Here is a 22907-nt window from a genome sequence, read left to right on the forward strand (position 1 = left end):
TGCATATTCTCAGACCACAACGCTCTGAAATTGGAACTCAACCACAAGGAAAAACTTGGAAGAAACTCAAATACTTGGAGACTAAAAACCATACTGCTCAGGAATAACTCAATAAATCAGGAAATCAAAAATCAATTCAAACAATTTATGGAAACCAACGAGAATGAAAACACTACAGTCCAAACCCTATGGGATACTGCAAAGGCAGTCCTAAGGGGAAAATACATAGCCATCCAAGCCTCACTCAAAAGAATAGAAAAATCTAAAATGCAGTTTCTATATTCTCACCTCAAGAAACTGGAACAGCAACAGAGGGACAGGCCTAACCCACTGACAAGGAAGGAGTTGACCAAGATTAGAGCAGAAATCAATGAATTAGANAACGAGAATGAATACACAACGGTCCAAAACCTATGGGATACTGCAAAGGCAGTCCTAAGGGGGAAATACATAGCCATCCAAGCCTCACTCAAAAGAATAGAAAAATCTAAAATGCAGTTTCTATATTCTCACCTCAAGAAACTGGAACAGCAACAGAGGGACAGGCCTAACCCACTGACAGGGAAGCAGCTGACCAAGATTAAAGCAGAAATCAATGAATTAGAAAGCAGGAGTACAGTAGAGCAGATCAACAGAACTAGAAGCTGGTTCTTTGAGAGAATCCATAAAATTGATAGACCACTGGCAAAACTTGTCCAAAAACAAAGAGAAAGGACTGAGATTATTAAAATTATGACTGAAAAGGGAGAGGTCACGACCAGCACCATTGAAATTGCAAGGATTATTAGAAACTTTTATCAACAGCTATATGCCAAAAAACTAAACAATCTGGAAGAGATGGACGACTTCCTGGAAACCTATAAACTACCAAGATTGAAACAGGAAGAAATTGATTTTTAAACAGGCCAATTAATTATGAAGAGATTGAAACAGTGATAAACAACCCTTCCAAATAATAAAACTCCAGGCCCAGACGGTTTTCCTGGGGAATTCTACCAAACATTCAAAGAAGAAATAATACCTATTCTCCTAAAGCTATTTCAAAAAATAGAAACAGAAGGAAAGCTACCAAACTCATTCTATGAGGCTAATATTACCTTGATCCCCAAACCAGGCAAAGACCCCCTCAAAAAGGAGNAGGCAAAGACCCTATCAAAAAGGAGAATTACAGACAAATTTCCCTAATGAATATAGATGCCAAAATCCTCAACAAGATCCTGGCTAATAGAATCCAACAGTACATTAAAAGGATTATCCATCATGACCAAGTGGGATTCATCCCTGGGATGCAAGGGTGGTTCAACATTTGCAAATCAATTGGTGTCTTAGATTTTATCCAGAAAGAAAAAGCCAAAAATCATATGATTCTCTCAACAGATGCAGAAAAAGCATTTGACAAAATACAGCATCCTTTCCTGATTAAAACCCTTCAGAGTGTAGGAATAGAGGGTACATTTCTCAATCTCATAAAAGCCATCTATGAAAAGCCTACTGCAAGCATTATTCTCAATGGGGAAAAGCTGGAAGCCTTTCCCTTAAGATCAGGAACACGACAAGGATGCCCACTCTCGCCACTATTATTCAACATAGTACTAGAAGTCCTTGCAACAGCAATCAGAAGACAAAAAGGGATCAAAGGTATCCAAATCGGCAAAGAAGAAGTCAAACTGTCTCTCTTTGCAGATGACATGATACTCTATATGGAAAACCCAAAGGAATCCACTCCCAAACTATTAGAAGTTATAGAACAATTCAGTAATATGGCAGGATACAAAATCAATGCTCAGAAATCAGTTGCATTTCTATACACAAATAATGAGACTGAAGAAAGAGAAATTAGGGAATCCATCCCATTTACAATAACACCAAAAACCATACGTTACCTTGGAATTAACTTAACCAGAGACGTAAAGGACCTATATCCTAGAAACTATAGATCACTTTTGAAAGATATTGAGGAAGACATAAAAAGATGGAAAAATATTCCATGCTCATGGATTGGAAGAATTAACATAGTTAAAATGTCCATACTACCCAGAGCAATCTACACTTTCAATGCTATCCCGATCAAAATACCGAGGACATTTTTCAAAGAACTGGAACAAATAGTCCTTAAATTTGTATGGAACCAGAAAAGGCCCCGAATCTCCAAGGAACTGTTGAAAAGGAAAAACAAAGCTGGGGGCATCACAATGCCGGATTTCGAGCTGTACTACAAAGCTGTGATCACAAAGACAGCATGGTACTGGCACAAAAACAGACACATCGACCATGGGAACAGAACAGAGAACCCAGAAATAGACCCTCAGCTCTTTGGGCAACTAATCTTTGATAAAGCAGGAAAAAACATACAGTGAAAAAAGAGAGTCTCTTCAATAAATGGTGCTGGGAAAATTGGACAGCTACATGCAAAAGAATGAAACCTGACCACTCTCTCACACCATACACAAAAATAAACTCCAAATGGATGAAAGACCTCAATGTGAGACAGGAATCCATCAAAATTCTAGAGGAGAACATAGGCAACAACTTCTATGACATCGGCCAGAGCAACCTTTTTCACGACACATCTCCAAAGGCAAGAGAAATAAAAGATAAAATGAACTTATGGGACTTTATCAGGATAAAGAGCTTCTGCACAGCCAAGGAAACAGTCAAAAAAACTAAGAGACAGCCCACGGAATGGGAGAATATATTTGCAAAGGACACCACAGATAAAGGACTGGTATCCAAGATCTACAAAGAACTTCTCAAACTCAATACACGAGAAACAAATAAACAAATAAATCATAAAACGGGCAGAAGATATGAACACTTTTCCAATGATGACATACAAATGGCTAACAGACACATGAAAAAATGTTCAAAATCATTAGCCATCAGGGAAATTCAAATCAAAACCACACTGAGATACCACCTTACGCCAGTTAGAATGGCAAAGATAGACAAGGCAAGAAACAACAATTGTTGGAGAGGATGTGGAGAAAGGGGATCCCTCCTACATTGTTGGTGGGAATGCAAGTTGGTACAGCCACTCTGGAAAACAGTGTGGAGGTCCCTTAAAAAGTTAAAAATTGAACTACCCTATGACCCAGCCATTGCACTACTGGGTGTTTACCCCAAAGATACAGACGTAGTAAAGAGAAGGGCCATATGCACCCCAATGTTCATAGCTGCATTGTCCACAATAGCCAAATCATGGAAGGAGCCGAGATGCCCTTCAACAGATGACTGGATTAAGAAGCTGTGGTCCATATATACAATGGAATATTACTCAGCTATCAGAAAGAACGAATTCTCAACATTTGCTGCAACATGGACGGCACTGGAGGAGATAATGCTAAGTGAAATAAGTCCAAGCAGAGAAAGACAATTATCATATGATTTCTCTCATCTCTGGAACATAAGAACTAGGAAGATCAGTAGGGGAAGAAAGGGATAAAGAAAGGGGGGTATCAGAAGGGGGAATGAAGCATGAGAGACTATGGACTCTGAGAAACAAACTGAGGGCTTCAGAGGGGAGGAGGGCGGGGGAATGGGATAGGCTGGTGATGGGTAGTAAGGAGGGCACATATTGCATGGTGCACTGGGTGTTATACGCAACTAATGAATCATCGAAGTTTACATCAAAAACCAGGGATGTACTGTATGGTGACTAACATAATAAGGAAGAGGAGAGGAGAGGGGAGGGGAGAGGAGAGGAGAGGAGAGGAGAGAAAAGAAATCAAGCCCTGCTTCAGGCTCCACGTGCTCAGCAGGGAGTCTGCTTAAAGATTCTCTCCTTCTGCCCTTCCCCCAACTCGTGTGTGTGTGTGTGTGTGTGTGTGTGTGTGTGTGTGTGCAAGCAGGCATGCAAGCTCTGTCTCTCAAATAAACAAACAAATATCTTTTTCAAAAATAAACAAATAGGGCGCCTAGGTGGCTCAGTCAGTTAAGTGTCTGCCTTCAGCTCAGGTCATGATCTCAGGGTCCTGGGATCAACCCCCCCCAACCTCGGGATCCCTGCTCCGTGGAGAGTCTGATTCTCCCTCTCCCTCTGCCCTTTTCCTCTGCTCCTACTCTCTCTCTCTTTCAAATAAATAAAATATTTCCAAAAAAAACCCAAATAAATAAAGATATGGAACAGAATAGACCAAAAAGTCCAAAACAAACCCTTACATTTATGGTCAGTTTATTTTCTTTTTTAAAAATTTTTTTATTTAAATTCAATTAGCCAACATATAGTACATCATTAGTTTCAGATGTAGTGTTCAATACTGAATTTATCAGTTGCATGTAACACCCAGTGCTCACCACATGTGTGGTCAGTTTATTTTCAACAAAGGTGGCAAGAAACAATTCAATACAGAAAGAACAGTCTTATCAATAAATGGTGCTGGGACAAGTGGAGATCCATATGAAAAAGAATGAATTAAGACCTCTACGTCACAACATATATATAAATTAACTAAAAATCAATCACCAACTTCAATCTAAGAGCTAAAAGCACAAAACTCCCAATGGAAAACATAAGCACAAATCTTCACGAACCTTGGGTTAAGCAATTGTTTTTTAGATATAATACCAAAAGCACAAGAAACCAAAGAAAAAAATAAAGTGGACTCCATCAAAATTTAAAACTTTTGTGCTTCAAAAAATACCAACAAGAAAATGAAATGACGGGGCACCTCGGTCGCGCAGTCGTTAAGCGTCTGCCTTCAGCTTAGGGCGTGATCCCAGTGCTCTGCGATCAAGCCCCACATCAGTCTCCTCCGCTGGAAGCCTGCTTCTTCCTCTCCCACTCCCCCTGCTTGTGTTCCCTCTCTCGCTGGCTGTCTCTCTCTGCCAAATAAAATAAAATAAAATAAAATAAAATAAAATAAAATAAAATAAACTTAAAAAAAAAGAAAATGACAACCAACAGAATGGGAGAAAATACTTGCAAATCCTATCTGATAAGAAACTTGGATCCAGGATATATAAAAGAAACAATTCACCTATAAAAACACAAATATTCCAATTTTTAAATGGCTAAGGGAGCTGAATGAACATTTCTCCAAAGAAGATACTACAACTGGCCAATAAACACATGAGAAAATGATCAGCATCATTAGTCATTAGGGAAATGCAAATCAAAACCACAAGGACATACCACCTCATACCCACTAGAATGGTTATAATCAAAAAGGTGGAAGTAACAAGTGTTGATGAGAATGTAGAGAAACTGGAATACTCATTTATTGTTAGTGGGAATGTAAAATAGCATGGCCACTTTGGAAAACAGTTTGGCAGTTCCTGAAAAAGTTAAACACAGTTACCACAACTCTAGTCCTAGGTATACGCCCAAGAATTGAAAACTGACATCAATACAAAAACTTGCACATGAATTTATAGCAGCATTATATTCTTAACAGACAAAAGGCAGAAAAATATCAAATGTTTACCAGCTGGTGAATGGATAGCTAAATGTGTATTCATACAATGGAATATTACTTAGCAATATAAGGAACAAAGTACTGACATATGCTACGTTATTTTGAGAATATTATGGCAAGAAAAAAAAGCCAGACACCAAAGGCCATATATTGTATGATTCTATTTATATAAAATGTCCAGGATAGGCAAATCCATAGAGACATAAAATAGACAAGTGGCTGGCAGGGTCTGGAAGGAGGAGAGAATGGAGAATAATTGCTAATGGGTATGGGGTTTCTTTTTGAGGTGATGAAAATGTTCTAAAATGAGTCATTGGTAATCAATGCACAACTCTATAAATTTATTTAAAAGCTCTGAACTGTAGACTTCTAAGGGGGTAAATTTCATGGTATATAAGTTATATCTTAATAAAGCTGTTATTAAAAAGACATGGAAAAACATAACAGTTGTTAAGAAACAGTTTCTAATGTATTTTACTCTTTAAATACTCTATCTTACTCTTTAACTCTCTTACTCTTCAATTTGCTTTGCAGAAATAAAGGAGAATCATAAAATGTCACTAAATCTGTTGGATGAATTATACATCCATTAAAACTGTATTAAGAAAAATATTTAATGACACAAGAAAACACATAAAATCAAGTGTAAAAAGTAGAATACAGAACTCCATATATAGTATATTCTCAATGATATTACTACACATACATTATTAAGCACTTATTTATACTAAGCATTTCACATCTAATCCCACAACCCTATGAGGCACATTCTGTCTTGAGAGACAATATGGCACAGTAGTTAAGAGTACAGTCTGAAAGCAGACTGTTGGGTTCACATCCCAACTTTGCCAGTAATTGTAAAACGGAACTAATTAAATACATAGGGTGCCGAGAACCCCTACCTAACACATACTAAGTTCTACTTAGGATTAATGACAATGATGTCAGGAACAACTATTAGTCCTTCCCCAAATGAGAAAAATGGGACTTAGAGAGATTAAGTATATTATATTGCTCAAAGTCACACAAGTAATAATGGGGAGCTGGGAGGTGATATTCAAAACCAGGTCTGACTCGGCAGCCGCTCTTTCTGCCCATGGGTCCCTTCCTCGTGCTTTAATAAAACCACCTTTTTGCACCAAAAAAAACCAAAAAACAAACCCAGATCTAACTAAATGTAATGCACTTCCTAGAAAATGGCACTTAAACTGAGTTATCTCCGGTTGGTTCTACATTTTCCAGATTTTCTACAATGAACCCATATTACTCTTATAATAATTCATTTGAAGTTATATTATTTAAAATACTATACTTACCCAGAGGCTGAAATTCTAACAGCCTCAATTCTGAAAAACCAACCATGAGTCTGAAGTATGCAAAGCTTATGAGCAGTCAAAAGGCCCACATACCTCTTTCATTGGTGAGGCCCTCCATAAAACAGTATCAGAAATTTAGGAAAGGCAATTATTTTTTAAATCATAGCTATGTGTACACTAATGGTAACTTCTGATGATAAATATAATGTATCCAAACAGAACTTTTCTTGAGCAAAGAGATATAGAAATTAATATAAACAACTGAACAAATGCCTGAGTATTATTTGTGGGAATGTGAACAGTTATCAATTTTAGCATAAGAAAACGTTAACATCCAAAAAAAACCCCATATTCACTGACAAAAACAGCAATGAAATGAAGGTATATGCTATGGTCTGAATGTGTCCCCTCAAAACTCACGTTGAATCCTAACCCCCAAAAGTGATGGTATTAGGAAGTGGGAACTTTGGGAAGTGGGGCCTTTCGGAGGCAGAGCCCTTATGAATGAGACTAGTGCTGTCATAAAAGAGGCTCCAGAGAGATCCCTAACCGCGTTCACCATGTGAGGACACAGCAAGACAGTGGCGGATATGAACCAGAAAGAGGGTCCTTACCAGAACATGACCATGCTGGATACTTGATCCTAGATTTCACAGCCTCCAAAATTGTGAGAAAAAAATTTCTCATTTATCAGCTACCTAGTCTCTGGCATTTTGTTATGGAAGTCTGAATGGACTACGACAGTATACATTTTTCAATTTTTTTTAACTTTTTCATTTTCTTTTTTTTTTTTTTTAACTTCAATTTAGCCTAGCAAAGCTGGCTGTGGTTACTACTCCAAGATGACCCGCAGTGAATAATGCCATCGTATGATCCCTTACCCTTGAGTTTAGACAGGATCCATGAATTGTTTGGGGTTTTCCCCCGTGATTTGTTTTACCCAATAATAGAAGGCAAATGTGAGGAGATATCATTCCTGTGATTACATTATGTTATATAAGTCTCTGTCTTCTGAGAGTAGAGCAAGAGGGTCTCTCCTGCCGGCCTTGAAGAAGCCAATTGCCACTTGTGACTGCCTGTGAAAAGGGCCACATGGCAGGGAACTCAGACAACTGTAGGCAGCCCTGAGCAGAAAGTCAGTAAAAAGACCCCTCAGACATACAGCCACAGAGAAAGGAATTCTGCCAACAACCTAATTGAGGTGAGCCTGGAAGCGGACTTTCCCCAGCTGGGTTCTAGATGAGAATGCAGACCACCAACACCTTAATCATAACTTTGTGAGACCCTAAGCACCCTTCCCAGCTAAACTATATCCAAATTCCTGCCTCACAGAAATTGTGAGATAATAAATGAGTATTGTTTTAAGCCCCTAGGTTTGTGGTAATTTGTTATACAGCACAGAAGACAAATATACTGGCCAAGCTAAATTCCAGCCTGTATGTGCTAAGACCACAAAGGGAGAACTAATCTGTAACGTGGGAACCACCCTTGCACTGAAAAGTGTTCTCTTAAACATCACCAATACAAGTGGCCATATTTTTCTTAACCCAGGATCAGACTCTGTGGTCTAACAAAGAGATTTTGAGCTACTTACAGAAATCAGATACCATAAGGGAGCTATAGTTTACATGCTGAAATGTGAGACTAGAGATAATCTGATGGTTTATAGTACTAAGAAGTACAAAATCAGCACAGCCCAGAAAATCTAGGCCTGTTTGGAGAAAATCTAAAATATTAATACTTTTCTAACTGATAAAAATTATTGGTGCCTTCTGACCTCTCAAGCCCTTTCCAACTCTATAGACTCCCACTCCCGGAAGCCCTCCCCTCCCTCGTTTCCACGACACTCTTTCTCTCGATTTCTCTCCTATTCCTCTCTCCTTTTCTTTGCAGGCTCTGCTGGCCCCTCCTCAGATACCACATAATCAAAAAGCTTCACACAGTTCTATCCCAATCCTCTTATCTTCCCATTGGACACCCTCTCTCTTCATCCAGTAATTGTTTCTGAGAATCTATCACATGCCAGACACTGACCAGGCACTGGAGATAAAACAGTAAACAGGTCTAATGTGGTACGAGCTCTCATGGAGCTTACATCTTCCCTCAGTAATCTCACTCATACCCTTGAACAAAGCTACAAATGCACTGGGCACATAAACACACTGTGAAAATGAGCCCCAAATCAAGGATCCACATTTTTCCTCAACACACTAAATGCTCATTTCCAACTGCCTTCTGTGTATATCTCCCAAATTATCTCACATACAGTGTAGACAAAATACAGCTTATCATCCATGTCCCCTCCCCACCAACCTCTAGTTCTTGATATATAATTGGCATGCTCGGTAAATGTCTGAACTCAACTGAACTTACAGAATTACCATCCTTCTGGTTGCTCCAGTTTAAAACCTTAGCATCACCTTCTAGTCCTTGTCTCTTAGCCAATCAGATACTGAATCTATTCACTTTCCCCAAAATATCTCTCTCATCTGTCCCCTCTTCATCTCTACTACGAATATTTTTGTTCAAGCTCTTTCTCCTAATTGAACTTCTTCACTTATTTGCTACTTCATTATCCATTATTTCAACAAATATTTTGAAAGCACCTGCCAAGAGCCAGGCACAAAATACAAGAAAGTAAAATAGTCTGCACCCTCACAGAGCTCAGGGTTTATCAGAAGACCACGATTAAAATGAGTAATTACAATAAAAAGAAAGTAAATTCGGTGTCATGTTAATACCCAACTTACTCTACACAGTAAGAAAAGACCACTACATCCCTCTAATTGCTCCCAAAATGTTTAAGCTGAGAGCTAAAGTGTGAATAAAGCTAGAAGTGGGGGAAAGAATGTTCCAGGTGGGAGAAGAGGCATTTACAAAGGGTTTGAGTTCAGTTTGACTAACAGATTTCAAAAGGCGAGAGGCTAGAAAGAGGTTAAAAAGAAAGGCAGAGGGCAGATCATGGCCTTCTAAGCTACAGCAATTTGAACGCTATCCTAAAGAACCCATAGGAAGCCACTGGAGGATTTCAGGTAAGGAGAGTTACTATGAGATTTAGCAAATTCACTCTGGCTAGTGGAAAACTGACCAAAGGGAAACAGGACCTCTTTCCAAACACTGTCCCTGCAATCAATCCTCTACCCCGATATAAGGATGGAGTATAGCTCTCAGCCCTTTACTTTCTTTCCCAAAAGATTTTAATGGCTTCCCCCTGCAGAGAGGAATCCAACTCAGCTTGCACTCGGACCCTCTGCCCTCCTTGCGGTCCGGCTGACCTTCCTTTCCAGTCTTTGCTCCTCTCAATCTCCCACACCTATAACTCTCGCCTTCACAAACAGTCCACCCATCCTTTCTGCTCCGCGTGGAACACCCTTCAGACTTTCACTCCCTTCACACGCTCACTCACTCCTCAAAACTCATTCCAGCGGCCCCTCCTGATAAACTCTTCCTGACCATCCAGTCGACTGAAATGACCCTCCCCGTCCCCAAGTACCCTGAGTAGTCTGTCTCCTGCTAGACTGCAAATTCCTTCATAGCTACAATAGGGTACTCCCCAACTTCCAGCTCTGTGCACAAGTGCCTGACCGCAGTGCGCACACTCAGGGTGCGCCTAAGGGGAGCGCGCTGGACACCAACACACCCAGACACTCATCCTGACACACACAAACACTCGGAAAACACAGGGTCGCGGTGCGCTTTTCGTAGTAAGGATCCTCCACCCAGGCGCCTAGAGACCCAGGAACAGAAGGGGGTCGCCGCCACCATTTTCCCCGCCCTGCAGCCCGGTCCCTAAAGTTCTCTGGGGCTACAGGCTGCAGGCCTCCGCCACGTCCTCGCAACATGCCTTGCCGTTTCCCGACAGCCTCCTCCACCGCCACTAAATCTTCAGGGTCCAGAACCGCCCGGCCCGCCACAGGTTAACACAGCCCGCAACTTCCGGGATGTTGCCTAGGCTACCCGAGCCCCGCCCCCACTCCCTGGCGTATTTCCGGTGAGGCCAGTGCGCAGACGCCTCCCAAAGTCTGGCAGAAATTGTGGAAGATGAAGAGCCTTGTGTGGGTTTTTCTTTCTTCCCTGTGCTCTCTGCAAGATTCAGGGCAAAGCTTTGGAGGGTTGGCATGTAGCACTAGCCAGTATCTTGTGAATTCTCTAAAAGAAAGATGTCGCTCTCCACACCAAGCTTCACATATAACATTTACTTGCTTTCACTTTTATTTATTATTTTTTTCCAAAAATGTTTATACTGCCGACCAATATGCCATAGCCTATAGTAGGTCCTGCGGGATCTAAAAACAGTCAAGATCTCTGCCCTCAGTAAGCTTACTGCATAGTAGTATGTAAAATGTAAAATTAGAACTGTGACAACTTCTAGAAGATACTTACTAGATACTAAATTTATAGGAGGATTTGTAGGAATTACTCAGGAAAACTGAAAAGCAGATGAGTCAGCTACCAGAGAAGAATAAAACATCCCTGCTGAGGGAGGCACATATGTGAAGCTGTGTGGCAAGTGCAAAGAACTGGAAGTTCAGTATATCTGGAGATGAGAGGGCAGTGGGAGCTTGGTGTAAAGGAAGCTGTTGTAATAGGCTACAGCCAGGATAGGAAGAGCTGTATGGACCATGTCAAGAACTTTACAAGCATTTTATTTGAAAACGGAGTTAATTTGCTCCAATACTACAATCTCCTTTAGTCCCTTGTTTTCTACTGTTAAAACACATCCATACTGGGATCATCAAATACATATTCAGCACCTTCTCAACACTAAGAACTGCCTTCTAATAGGGGGATTGGGGAAGTTTGATGTAGATATATTCGCTGATCAATCAATATAATCATTCCCTGCATACATCCTCAACTCCCTGCCCCTCTCTGAATTACTGTAATACTGGGCAAAGCCACAATTCTAGTCAGAGCAAAACTACATACTAAGTGCCTGCACCTTTGTGACTGAACTGGAAGAAGAAAAACACCCAATCATGCTGACTTTAAATTCATGATCATTAATTTTAAGTGTGCCCTTAAAGATGCCCAAAAACCATATTAAAGTTCCCCCTCCATTGATTTCTCCTACCCTCCTACATGACAACTTTATAACTTCTCTCACATCCAACATATCTTCTACTATCCTCAGTCTCAGCCAGCAATCTTGCTTCCTAATTCATTGAACACTGAAGCAATCTGAAGAGAATTTCCATAATTCAGTCCTTCTATCACATCTTTACCCACAAACCTGCCTTCCAGAAGCTTGACAAAGCCTAAACACAAGAAAGATGAAGAACATTACATCAGTGTACATAATAAATTACACATTAAATTGCTCAGTAACAGTGATCATAAAAAAATTTTAAAGCACTCAGAGAGAAACATTACAGAGAAACAAAAATAAGGATAACATATTTCTCATTAAAAACTTTGCAAGTGAGAAGACAGAGCAGTTAAATAAATTGAAAGAAAAAACTGTCAACCTAGAATTCTATATATGTCAAAAATATCTTTTTAAAATGAGGATAAAATAAAGATGCTTCCACACATAACTGATAGAATTTATCACCAGCAGATTCTCACTATGAGAAATGTTAAAGTAAAAACTTCAAGCAGAAAGAAAATAATAGCAGATAGAAATCTGAATCTAGGGGCGCCTGGGTGGCACAGCGGTTAAGCATCTGCCTTCGGCTCAGGGCGTGATCCCGGCGTTGTGGGATCGAGCCCCACATCAGGCTCCTCTGCTATGAGCCTGCTTCTTCCTCTCCCACTCCCCCTGCTTGTGTTCCCTCTCTCACTGGCTGTCTCTATCTCTGTCAAATAAATAAATAAAATCTTAAAAAAAAAAAAAAAGAAATCTGAATCTACACAAGAGCACTGGAAATAGCTATAGGGGGAAATATATACAATTATTTTTCTTATTTTATCTCTTTAAAAGTAACTACTTAAATAAATATAATAAAAATACATTGTGAGGTCTTAATATATGTAAAAGTAAAATGCATAACAACAATTGCATAAAGGCTAGAGGAGAAAAATGGAAGTCTATTACTGTGAGATTCTTATATTATTCCTGATGTGTATAATATTACTTGCAGGTAGACTGTAATATGTTAAATTTGTATATCATAAACCCTAAAGCCATCACTAAAATAGTAAGTTATAGCTAAAAGAGATATTTATAAAGAGACATTACAAAAGAAATACTAAAAATTACTTGACTAATCTAAAAGTAAGCAGAAAAGTACAAAAAAAGAAAACAAAGAACAGGTGAGAGAAATAAAAAACAAATAACAAGATGATATATTCACATCAATTATTACATTAAATGTAATGGTCTAAATACCCCTATTAAAAGGCAGAAATTGTCAGATTAAATTTTTTTAAATTGCTGACTATTAGAAGAAACATACAATAAATATAAAAACTGAAGTTTAAGTACAAAGATAGAAAAAGATATATCATGCTAACCCTGGTCAAATGAAGTTGGAATGCCTTTATCAGTATTAGATGAACCAGTCTTCAGAGCAAAGAATATTACCAGAGATTTAAAAAATCATTTCATGATGGCAAAGAGGACATTAAATCAAAAATATATTAAAATCCTAAGCATTTATTCACTTAATAAGAGAGCTTCAAAATAAACGATGCAAAAACTGGTGAAAATACAATATAAAAATTAAAAGTCCACAATTATAGTCAAAAATTTCAATGTCCTTCACTGAATAATTTATAATACAAATAGGGGGGAAATCAGCAAGGTTATAATAAACTTTACAACACTATCAACCATTCTGACCTGATTGATATTTATAGAACATTAGTCCAACAACCAGCAGAATACACATCCTTTTCATATATATACAGAAATTTTAGCAAGATGGACAATAATCTGGACCATAAAACAAATTTCAATAAATTCAGAAAGATTCAAGTCATACTAGGAATGTTCTCTGACTACAATGTCATTAAATCAGAAATCAGTTTCATAATGACTCTTGTCAAATCTCTCAAAATTTGGTGAAAAAATCATACACCTCTTAAAAAACCATTAGCCAAACAAGAAACCAAAACAGAATGTATTTTGAAGTAAATGAAAATGAAAATACAGGATATCAAAATTTGTGAAACGTAACAGAAATAGTACTTCAAGAGAAATGCATGGCACTAAACACCTATATAGAAAAGAAGGTCTCAAATCAATGACCTCAGACTCTACCTTCAGAAATTATATAAATAAATAAAAACAGATTAAATCCAAAGTAATAAGAAGAAAGAAAATGATAAAGATCAAAACTGAATCAATAAAATAGAAAGGCAAAATAATAAAGAAAACTAATGACAGTGATGGTCGAATCTTTGAGAAGATTGATTAAATTGCTAAACCTCTATACAAATTGATCAGGATAATTACCTATGTAAAATTACCAATATCAGAAATGAGAGAGGTGAAATATTCTACAGACACTAAAAGAATGTATTTTGAACAACTGTATAGTAATAAATTTAATAACACAGATAAATGGACAACTTTCCTGAAAGACATAAATTACTGAAGCTTTCTCAAGGAAAAAAAAAATGGGTAACCCCAATTGCTCTCTATCTATTACAGGGGGAAGCAGGAGAGAGATATAAAGGAGGAAGGAAACTTTAGAGGGTAATGGATATATAGATAATGGTTTCACAGATATATATATATAACACAGGTGATATGTGTGCTTTAAATATGTGAAGTTCATTGTCAGTTATACTCAAGAAAGCTGTTTATATAGATTCTCTGTGTGGTCCAAATATGAGCCAGATGTGTTCCCCAAACCATAAGATGTCCTGCTTCTACTTAGCCTAATTCCAGCTTCCCCATTCCAACTTCTAATCAGTGTTTCTGAAGTCTTCCCTTTATTTCATTATAAATCTTTTTCACTCCCCTCCTGTTTTTGAGCCTCTGCCAAATGCAAGTGATGGTGGCTGAAATCTTTCCTATATTAAGTTCTGAGTAAACAATCTGTTTACTCTCATGTCAGCAGTCTTTGTTTCCACAACTGCTTATATTTTTTAATGACATTGATTTTTTTTTAATATTGGCAAGATTTGTAATAATACCTGGTAAGATCCCTTACAGTGAGGTTCAAGAGCATTTTTTATCCACTGTCTCTTCTAATAGACGAAATTGCCTGGTTGATGATCATAAAGAACCTATTTAAGATTTACATAGTTGAGAGAGAGTGAGAGAGAGCGCGCACGCGAGTTGGGGGAAGAGCAAAGGGAGAGAATCTTTAAGAAGACGCCCCACTAAGCAGAAAGCCTGACACAGGGCTCCATCCCACATCCCATGAGATCATGACCTGAGCTGAAACCAAAAGTCAGATGCTCAACCGACTCAGCCACCCAGGTGCCCCATAAAGAGCTTATTTAAGAAGGGTTGTGAGAAGCTGGCCTTAACTTGTTCATGGGTATAGTACATGATTCCCTTGCAATATTTTGCCACATCTCCATGCTACAGAGAAGAGCCCAATATCAGGCATAAAATTTCTAAATGTATGGGCCTTCCTGTTAACACTTCATAGGGACATAACCAATGTGTCTCTGAAGGAATGGATCATATGGCCTTATGGACTAGTGGGAGTACCTGTAGCCAAGGGAGCTCAAGGATTTCTGAAAGTTTGGCTAATTTTAACTTAAGGGTGCCATTGGTTCTTTTGATTTTTCCAGAAGTTTGTGGGTGGTAAGGACAGTACAGTTTTTGAGAAGGGGTAAAGACTTACAAAGTTCTTTTAAAAGGATTCATATAAATTGTGTCTTGATTGTTGGATATAAAAATTGATATACCCCAGGTTGGAGACATAAAATCAAGGAGCTTTTCAGAGACTGAAAAAAATTACAGCAAAGATTTTGAGCAAGGAAATGCTTTAACCCATCCTAAAAATAAACAAATCCTGTGGAGAGTGGAAACTGGATAAAATTCATCTGACGGTGTTTAAAGGGTCCTTGAGGCTTTGGCTCCCACCATGCCTAATCTTTACAGTTTTTCCAGGTTGTGCTGTTCACAAGTAACACATGACCCACAAATAACCTCCACTGTCTTTTTGAAGTTTCCCGACCAATGTTGATCTGAAATAGTAAGCAATTTTTTCAAAGATTTTATTTATTTATTTGGCAGAGAGAGAGAGAGAGACAGCCAGAGAGCACAGTGGGGGAAACAGCAGAGGGAAAGGGAGAGGCAGGCTCCCCGCTGAGCAGGGAGCCTGATGTGGGGCTTGATCCCGGGGTCCTGGGATCATGACCTGAGCTGAAGGCAGATGCTTAACCAACTGAGCCACCCAGGCACCCCAATACTAAGCAATTTGTCTTTACTATGATGAGTCGTTTCGTGGAGCAAATCAGCTAATACCATTTGAAATCATCTGGTGCCACCAAATGGCCATCTTGAGTGTGCTGAGATCAGTGAAGGATTTTCTACATCTTTCCCTTCTTCCATTTCCAAATCAGTGGCTCAATGTGGGTATTTAATGATGGCCTCATTGACTCAATCCAGAGATATATCCTTTGGGGTTTTAGTTAGTATCATAAGCTTGGTTAAGTCAGCTTGTTTGGCAAAATGATCTGCTAGAGGATTTCCTTTAACTCTGTTAACATGGGCCTTAATCTTTACAATAGCCATCTCCCTGGGAAGTAGAAGTGTATCGAAAAATTCCTTAACTTGTCCACTTCTGCTGGGGGTTCCAACAGAGGTGAGGAAACCTTCTTGTTTCTAAAGCACCATGCACTCCTCCAGAAGCATACCTGCTATCTGCATACATGTTTATATACTCTCAGGTCTTTGGCTGGTTGACAAGCTCTCATGAGTGTTATAAATTCTGCCATATGGACTAACTTTACCTCAGGTAGGGGACTATCCTCTAAAGGAGAGATTAGATTAGTGATAGCATTAGATATAGCCTAATAACTCCAGTTTCAATTTTGAAGTAGGACCCATGAACAAATAGCAGGCCAGATTCTCAATGTGAATCTCCATTAAAGCTAAGCAAAGTGCAGAAAGTCCCCTAACTGAAGTAAGACAGTTTTGGGGTTCCTCTTCTTCAGAGCAGGAGAGTGGTAGGATTCGGGGTGTTGCAGCAGTGGATAGGAATGTAAGAGGGAGAGGGCAACAGAAATCCATAAGAGGTTAATCAATGGACTGCAAGGTGTTGCATGTTCTCAAGGAGTAGTCAAGTCGGTACTGCATGAGGAACAGAAGATCAAACAGGGAAGCTAGAACTAACTCCACAGAAGCGTGGACAAGTTTTGCAGTGGCAGTGTTGCTCTAACACAAAGGGTATCAGCCTTTGCAACTGGAGTCAGGGTGAGGCTACAGTAAGTGATGGGTTTTTGATGGTGTCAAAACCCAAGGTTTTTTTTTTTTTTTTAAGATTTTATGTATTTATTTGACAGAGATAGAGACAGCCAGTGAGAGAGGGAACACAAGCAGGGGGAGTGGGAGAGGAAGACAGGCTCATAGCAGAGGAGCCTGATGTGGGGCTCGAACCCATAACGCTGGGATCACGCCCTGAGCCGAAGGCAGACGCTTAACCGCTGTGCCACCCAGGCGCCCCTAAAACCCAAGGTTTTTGATGGTGTTAAACCCCAGAACACTCATGCACAAATAGACAAAAGGGTTTCTGTTGTTAGTAGGGATGTCCAGGGAAGCAGGCTGTCAAGGAGCCTTCTTCAGATTAAAGAAGGCTTGTGTAACACTTGGGCTCCCAGAAGAGAGTGGATCTTACTAAAGACTTAGCCAATTCATAAAGAGGTGTCACAATCTCAGAAAAAAATTACACCCATTGTCTGAAATATCCAATTAGACCTAGATGTCATCTCAGCTGTAATTTTGTGAGGGGTCTAGGGTAGTTTGGGCTAGTCTTTATCCTGTTATGAGAGAACATTTTTCCCTCCTTCAAATAGCTCTTGCCCTAAATAATGTGACTATGTTTTAACAAAATTGTAATTATCTTTTTTGAGACGTTACGCCTTTTTTCTGTTAAGGCCAAGAGCTACAAGATTCTCTGGACAAGGTAGGAAATCACCTATATATTATATCAGAAATGAATCACAAGGGAAATTTGGATTTTTTAGGTATTGATTAAGGGCCTAAGAGAAACAGGATGGGGCTTCAGTGAACACTTAGGGCCTAGCTATCCATGTTTATCATTGGCCCTCAGATGAAGGCAAAAAGATATTGACTCTTAAGTGTAGAAATACACCCAGAAAAGGCACAGCAATGATCCACTACAGAGGAGGTGGTTTGTGGGGGAATTTGGGTTAGGTGTTAATAGAGAAGGAGAGATAACAATTGTATTGGTGTCCTGAGATTTTGAACAAATAAGTATACTTGTCCATTTGGTTTCTTTACTGGCAGGACAGGAATGTTACAAAGGTTAGTGCAGGTTATGAAAGGGACCCTCAATATAAGGCCTTCAGCTATAAATTTCAGGCTCTCCTTGCTCTAGCTTCTAACTTTGGGGAAGTTTGTGTAACAGTTTGATAAGATCCATCTGAACATTAATAGATTCTGCTCCAATTATTTCTCCTATGTCAATGGGAATTTTAGCCCATAAAAAGCCAAATACAATTATCTGGAGTATACACCAAGTATAGTGGTGAAGAAAGGTTTATATAGAGCAGATACAAGGTGATTAGGAATTGATACATCCTCTGAAATCTCAAGAAATATTCCCTCTGGTGTGTATTTAATATTATATATATATATATATAAAATAGGTATATTATAGTTTAATATTAGAGTTAAACTATAATATATAGTTTAATATTATATTTAATATTATAGTTCCATTTGCAAAGTAGATCTCTCCCTAATAAATTTGTAGATATAGTATCACAGAGCAGGAAGAGATGTTTTTCAATCAACGACCCAGTTATAGTTAAGGGCTGGGAGATAGGGACAAATCTGTGAGTTATTTGAAATACTTACACTTTTTTTCTATGTGTAAGAGGTTGAGCAAAGATGGCAGGATTTAATGTAGAAAGATTAGTGTTGTTGGAAGATATTTTCTATTTATCCCAAAATCTCTTCTAGTTTCATCTTCTATTTGTTTGCATGATTAAATTATGATCCAATCAACTTTTATTAGAAATGTATCAGGTATGGCTTTTAGGAGACTTTGACTTATTTTTTCTGGCCTTTTTCTGGCCCTAAGGTTTTTTTGTGGAAAGAGGGATCCTGAGGTCCCTCTCCAGGCTGATACTGCTTTTGTCATCTAGGATTTAGCATCTGAGGTTCTCATCAAATGCATACAAGTTGATATAGGTCAGGAAACTCTGGGTCATGTACACCCAAAGAATTACAAATTCTTCTATGAATCTTTGCTAGTCTTGTTTGGGTTTAGGTAAATCTTTCATTATAACTCTTAATTCATCTTGGATCCAAAGATTAAATTCTACAGTCGCCTGCATACCTGACTTACGGGAGGAATAGACTATTGTAGGCAACTAGCATTTGGAGGTTTTAGAGAGTTGTTGGGAAAAGAAGGGCGGACAAGAGGAAGAAGGAGGAGGTGCAGAAGGAGGAACATTAGAGGGATAAGGGGGAAGTGGGAGAACTGGCCACAGGAAGGCAACTGGAGGACTAAGAGGGGGAGGACTTACTATGGAAATGAATCCAGATTACTGGTTAAGCTTGCCAAATTTCTCATTGGCCTTGGCCAAAGAATATTTTAGTGAGGCAATTTTTGAACATGATTTCATTTGAAGGTCTCTGCAAACCACTCAAAAAATGGGGCCCATTGGATCTGAGAAATCTTTATTCTCTTTCTTTTTTAAAGCACCTGTCGAATAAACAATTTTGGTTGAGGCCAGTGTTCCACAGAGTGGCCATTGAAGGTCCAGGTCATCTTTGGTGAAGTTTCGCAATTTGAAACATAGGTGCAAGAATTAGAATTGTAGGGGCACCTGGGTGGCACAGCGGTTAAGCATCTGTCTTCGGCTCAGGGCATGATCCCGGCGTTATGGGATCAAGCCCCACATCAGGCTCTTCTGCTATGAGCCTGCTTCTTCCTCTCCCACTCCCCCTGCTTGTGTTCCCTCTCTCGCTGGCTGTCTCTATCTCTGTCAAATAAATAAATAAAATCTAAAAAAAAAAGAATTAGAATTGTAATGAGTGGACATATAAAAAGTCGGAGCTTCTCCAAAAGGAAGAGAAAAATTAGACTTAGCCGAGGCTGTAAGAGCTGGCAGATGAAAGTGATGCTTGTGCACTTTGAGTCTCGAGACCCCAACTTGAAAGTAGCTGCCCCCAAATGTAGACCCAACAATCTACACCTGCGGGCAAGTGGAAAACCAGAGAGAATGTTCTCTGTGGATTAAAGCCAAACTCTAAGGACAGAACAATTACAACAAAGGATAGCCTAGTTTTATAGGTGATCCAAAGCAAAGTTTATCCAAAAGAATGCTGGTCCGGTGTTCTACTCTGTGACAAACAATACTCTTGGACAATATAACACAAAATAGAAGCAGAAAAAAAAGAAAAAAAGGGATGAGAAAGAACGGCCGGACTCCACCAAAGATGCCAAACAAATGGGAACCAATAACAAAACCCAGGTATCAATCTGAGCTGAGATAGCCAAAGAACACAAAAGCAAAGAAAGCAGAGCTCAGACATGGTACTCACTGACCATGTCAACACATACCCAACACTGCAAGCTGGAAGGCACAGGGGGCCTTGGTGCATATCGCACCGGGTTAAAGGTTGGAATCCATGATGACAATATCTCGTTGGAACCTTCAGGAAAACTATGGAAATCAGAAAGACCACTCAAATGAAAACAGATTATTTATTCACTGCTTGCTATAGCAAACCACCATCACCTGTGCTTGGCCAAGACTCAAAGGCAGGCAGGGGACTGGGAAGACTTTATAATGAAATAAAGGCAAGGTTTCAGAAATACTCTGATTGTATCTTGGTGGCATAGAGAAGCTGCAAGTAGGCTAACTAGAAGTGGGGCATTTTTATGGTTTGCAGAGCATATTTGGCTTTCTCTGATTGATCTTGAGTTGGGAGCAGAGGCAAAAATTGGGGAAGTTGGCAGTCACTGACCAAGTCCTAATTGTTCTGGGCCATTTGCTACAAAGATTGTGGTTTGGCTTCCTAGACCGGTTGCTGTGGAGTTTGGTGTCAGATGTCTATTATCATATACGGTCTAGGTATCGTCTGTTCATATATTCGGCCTGTCACAGTGGAAGCTTGGCATTGGAGATATTCTACAAACCCGATTAATGGACCATATTTAACTTTTTAGCTGTTGAACTAGGAGTCATACAATAGCAATATTTGGTCATACAACATTTTAAACTTTCTAATACAATTTCAAATACATTCTTCTCCCCTTCTTATCCTTTCAGCGACCTTGTAATCCTGGGACATTAATTACCCAAGGTCATTCAATGGAATGAAGATTAGATCATACTATAATTTGTAATACATAATTCAAATTGGTATATATGTCATCTATAACGGCTTTAAAATAAATATTTTGGGTTCTTTGCTAAGATAACAGATCTGTTCTAATAGCTTCTAATTTCAGAGCTTAAAGATAGGGTCATAATTCCTTCAAATACTTACAAAGCTGTCATGTGGAAGAAGGATTAAGTTTATTCCTATGGCTCCAGAGGGCAGAACCCATGCCAGTGAGTAGAAGAGAAGCAGATTTCAATTTAGAATGTGAAATATTGTTCTAATAATGAGACACTTTCCCCCAAAAGAAGGAGTTACCTTGTGAAAAATTCAGTTCCTCATCTCTTGTGGTGCTAAGTAAGACACCATGGCCCTTTAGCTGTAGAGACCAGGCCAGCTAAGCTCAAAGGACTTGATAAACTTCAAGTTTATGAAATTTTGTTAAATTATAAAAAGAGGCATAGACATTTTAAATACAGCAGTTTAACGTCATTCAAACTCTGGATGAAATTACTATAATTCTCAAAACAATGAGCTGCACTTTAAACTTTACCCCCAGACTCCTCTTTGAATTATTATTTTTGTCCTTATGCCCATACATTTTCAAGAACATGTTTTTAAAAGTGAAAATTGTCCTAATAAGGACTCTCTAACTCGATCTTCCATCAGCATTGTTTTCTGATTGCACAGTTATAAAACATTATACCAAATATGTTGAATTCATTTGTGATATTTTGATAATTATAGGAATACAATGAGGTTAAAAAAAAAAAAGAACCTTGGGTGCCTGGGTGGGTCAGTCAGTAAGCCTGGAACTCTTGACTTTGGCTCAGGGTCACGATCTCAGGAGCATGAGATCCAGACCTGAGTGGGGCTCCGGGCTGGCTGTGGAGCCTACTTGAGATTCTCTGTCTCCCTCACCGGCTGCCCTTCCCCCACTCTTGCTCTCTCTAAAATCAATCAATCAATCAAACCCTCCCTTTGAATGGTAAATGCTAGGATTTTAATCTGTAACTTAACTCTTTGAACACGATCTTTTCTTCCTCGGGATTCTCTTTAAATGTTCCTTCAGATTGAATGCAATTGTATTACTTTCTAGTATACAAATGACTTGACGCTGAAATCAAACAGTGCGTTCATTCTCTTCTGCACCTCACCTGTGACTGTTTGATGTTCCGCAAGGACTTCCAGGGATCCTCTTCCCCCCTCACCCGTTATCTGCCCCTTCAACTGTTTAAATCAAATCCCCTAAGTTTTGCCAGAAGGATATTTCCTTTTAATGATGGGCTGTGGTTTCTCTCTTTTGAAAAACGGTTCAGAAACCCAGGGATTCTCCCAGAATCTAAGAAGTCATTGCAAAGGTAAAGTAGGCAAGAAGTTGGGGCGGAAAGGAACCCCTTGCAGAAATCCAGTCTCTCTGAGACGTCCTTGACAACTTCCGGGACCAGATTTCAGGAGTGTGGGAAATTGTCTTTTTACCCTATCTATTCATTGTTTTTATGACTGTACATATTTAATAGGTACACAAACAGCGAGGGAGAGAGAAAGCGATAATGGGAGGCTCTCCCGGGGAATGGAAGATGATAAGGAAATAAAACAGGTGTCAGGGAAGGGGTTCTGTTAGAGAAGGGAGAACTGAGAGTTAATAACCATCATTCAAACGGGCAGGAGTTCTCTGCAGGTAGCAGACAGGAAAAGCGAACTCGTGCACCCTCTTTGGGGACAGGCTCTGTTGCTTTCTATTTCTTC

The 22907-nt window shown here is 39.2% G+C and overlaps 1 protein-coding gene across 5 annotated transcripts in view; it reads right to left on the bottom strand.

Annotated features, from left to right (window-relative positions):
- SPICE1 (spindle and centriole associated protein 1) overlaps positions 1-10692 on the bottom strand; it is a 70486-nt gene extending 59794 nt beyond the window's left edge. For 3 of the 5 annotated variants that reach the window (XM_034658597.1, XM_034658586.1, XM_002923490.4), the window contains exon 1: positions 10575-10692. The gene's annotated coding sequence lies outside the window, so the exon portion shown is untranslated. Of the gene's footprint in view, positions 1-4667; positions 4730-10574 lie in introns of those variants that run through there. The other 2 variants (XM_034658605.1, XM_034658589.1) reach the window with 2 other exon arrangements.
- Positions 10693-22907: the final 12215 nt, after the last annotated feature.

The sequence above is a fragment of the Ailuropoda melanoleuca genome, chromosome 1 (assembly GCF_002007445.2).
Source record: "Ailuropoda melanoleuca isolate Jingjing chromosome 1, ASM200744v2, whole genome shotgun sequence".
Lineage (NCBI taxonomy): Eukaryota > Metazoa > Chordata > Mammalia > Carnivora > Ursidae > Ailuropoda > Ailuropoda melanoleuca.